This window comes from Lolium rigidum, chromosome 7 (assembly GCF_022539505.1).
Source record: "Lolium rigidum isolate FL_2022 chromosome 7, APGP_CSIRO_Lrig_0.1, whole genome shotgun sequence".
NCBI classification, from domain to species: Eukaryota; Viridiplantae; Streptophyta; class Magnoliopsida; order Poales; family Poaceae; genus Lolium; species Lolium rigidum.
In genome coordinates this window covers 256985301-256988549 of record NC_061514.1, presented here as the reverse complement: position 1 = coordinate 256988549, position 3249 = coordinate 256985301, and positions in this window count along the sequence as shown.

Genomic DNA, 3249 nt, shown 5'->3' with positions numbered 1-3249 from the left:
CTAGGGACAATTGGGAATGAACTCAAGTGGAATGGAATTTGAAAATGTTGAAAGGAAACTAGTTGGAACATAGGAGTTCAAAATATTCTACTTACTTTCTCAAGTAAGGTACAGTTTTTCTCAAAGGTAAAATAAGCAAGAGGAAAACAAGGAATGGTATAGGTACCATAAACAAGCCTTTTGTTAAAAAGGAAGCAAAAATATAAAGTAAGGTTTTAGAAATCAGTACTTGGTAGAAATGGTATGAAAAACAAAACCCATTTCAGTTCCTTGTTTTCTTTGAAGAAATATTTTGAAAAGATTTAATAAAACTAGAAGTAGTTTTGTGATCCAAACCAGAGAAGAAAAACAACAGGGTGTTGAGAAAGGAAACTAATTTAGGGAGGAGTGTTCTCACGGGTAGGTGGTGGCTACATAATGTACCCATCAGTACCACTCTTGGTTTTGTAAAGATTAAATTTGAATGAAAACAAAAACAAGAGGTAAAAGAGGAAGAAGTGATCTGGTGCTGGAACATGGGATAGGATACCAGATCAAGTTGAATATATGAGTTGCAAGGATTGACTGAGACATGCAGGACGTGGAGGTTGAAGAGGGTGTTGCATAGATGAGATCCATGTATTTAGGCTACCAATAACAGTGGTGGTTGCATAGAGATTAACTGCCAAAGTCTGGACATTTTAAGCCTGTCAACACAGATGGTTGACAGGTCCTCAAAACCAACAAGGATTAGTGGGTACAAGAGAAGGATGTGATGAGGGGTAGATGATCCCAAGTTTTGAATTAAGGATGATTGAGCTATCTTGTACTACAAAGAGAAAATCAAGATGGCACACTCATGTTGCCATCAGAAGGAGAGTTTGATGTGGAAAAAAAAAGAAACAACTTTTCCTAAGTCACACATGTGTTTTATTAGGTGAGTTGCTTGTTTAACCACCAGAGATGTTGTTCTTTGAAGTAGCTCAGGACATAACTCAACAAGCAAAACAAGAAAACACATCTACCAACACACCAAGGCAGTGCATTAAAACAAACAGATCAAGGAAATTCATCTATCTAGTCTTAAGAAAAAGTTTTTGTTCCCCCTGATTTTTTGAGATAAGGTCAACTAATCAAGGTTGCAAAAGTTGGGGTGTTACAGATCTTCCACCCTTAAAATAATCTCGTCCCGAGATTACTAAGTGTAGAACTAGAGGGGTTATAAAGTTTAACCAAAGTCAGACTCCATTCTTCTGTAGACGTGCCGTTGTAGAGAAGGTCGTTGCTTCATCTTCTGGGGGGACATGATGGATTTCTGCCGATAGCGAGCTTCATGAAGAGGTTGACTACTCCATGTAGGTGTTGGATCTGTAGCTTCTTAACGATCCTAGCGGGGGTTCAAGGTTGTGGGAGGGTTAGTGCACCCAACAGTGCTTGAGCAGGGCTGAAAACTTTTTTTTTTTTAGAGTTAGCTTGATTTTAGTGGAAGACGAAGTCTTCCACCCTTAAGACTGTTCAGCGGGGTTCCTGAAATCATAGAGCCTCAGCCACGGGTCTTGTCGGGCGCTTTTTGGAGAAGTCATTGATCTCTTGTCTTGAGTCAACATCTTCAGAGGGCGTTGTGTAGTCCATGGCTTCAAGAGGGTTTAGTGCATCCCACGTTTTCAACGGTGTGTTAGAAAGGTTTAAAATTCTAGGGTTAGCTTCAACTTTTAGTGGAAGACGGAGTCTTCCACCCTTAAGATTTTTCATCGGGTTCTCGGAAAAACTCAGAGCTTCTGCCTTGTAGTTCTGTCTGGGGCTTCTGAAGAAGTCGTCGATCTTCCTTGTTCAGTTGAAGAATCTTCGGGGGCGACGTGCAGACCACAACTTCAAGAGGCACTCCCGGTGTTAACTAAACCATAGGACGCGCGGTGAGTTAGTAAGTTGATGAAACACCTGGTTGGTATCCATATGAAGCAGCAACAGAGGCCGTCGAAGATAATCTTCAGTTTGCGGGTCGGTGCTAACTTATACCAGTTTGTGAGCGGGTAAGTTGCACCTAGTCTTGATTTCTTGAGGTATCTTCAGGAATCTTCACTTGATGAGGATGATGTCTACGGGAGCTTCTATTCTTGTAGACAGTGTTGGGCCTCCAAGAGCAGAGGTTTGTAGAACAGCAGCAAGTTTCCCTTAAGTGGATTACCCAAGGTTTATCGAACTCAGGGAGGAAGAGGTCAAAGATATCCCTCTCATGCAACCCTGCAACCACAAAGCAAGAAGTCTCTTGTGTCCCCAACACACCTAAGAGGTGCACTAGTTCGGCGAAGATATAGTGAAATACGAGGTGGTATGAATAAGTAGTAGCAACGGCACCGTGAAAAGTGCTTTGCCCGAGACGATAAACAAGCGTAGTAATGCAGCAGAGTAACGTAATGAAAACGAGTAAACAAGCAGCGATAGCGATATTTAGGAACAAGGCCTAGGGATTAGACTTTCACTAGTGGACACTCTCAACATTGATCACATAACGAACGGATAAATGCATACTCTACACTTTTGTTGGATGATGAACACATTGCGTAGGATTACACGAACCCTCAATGCCGGAGTTAACAAGCTCCACAATAATGCTCATATTTTAGTAACCTTTAGTGTAAGATAGATCAAAAGACTAAACCAAGTACTAACATAGCATGCACCCTGTCACCTTCATGCATATGTAGGAGGAATAGATCACATCAATATTATCATAGCAATAGTTAACTTCGCAATCTACAAGAGATCATGATCATAGCATAAACCAAGTACTAACACGGTGCACACACTGTCACCTTTGCACACGTGCGGGAGGAATAAAACTACTTTAATAACATTGCTAGAGTAGCACATAGATAAATTGTGATACAAACACATTGCAATCATAAAGAGATATAAATAAGCACCTCACTATGCCATTCAACAGTGAATAAGTATTCTGTGAAATATAGCCTAAGAGACCCACACGGTGCACACACTCGTCACCTTTACACACGTGGGACAAGGAGTCTCCGGAGATCACATAAGTAAAACTCACTTGACTAGCATAATGACATCTAGATTACAAGCATCATCATATGAATCTCAATCATGTAAGGCAGCTCATGAGATTATTGTATTGAAGCACATAGGAGAGAGATGAACCACATAGCTACCGGTACAGCCCCGAGCCTCGATGGAGAACTACTCCCTCCTCATGGGAGCAGCGGCGGTGATGAAGATGGCGGTGGAGATGGCAGCGGTGTCGATGGA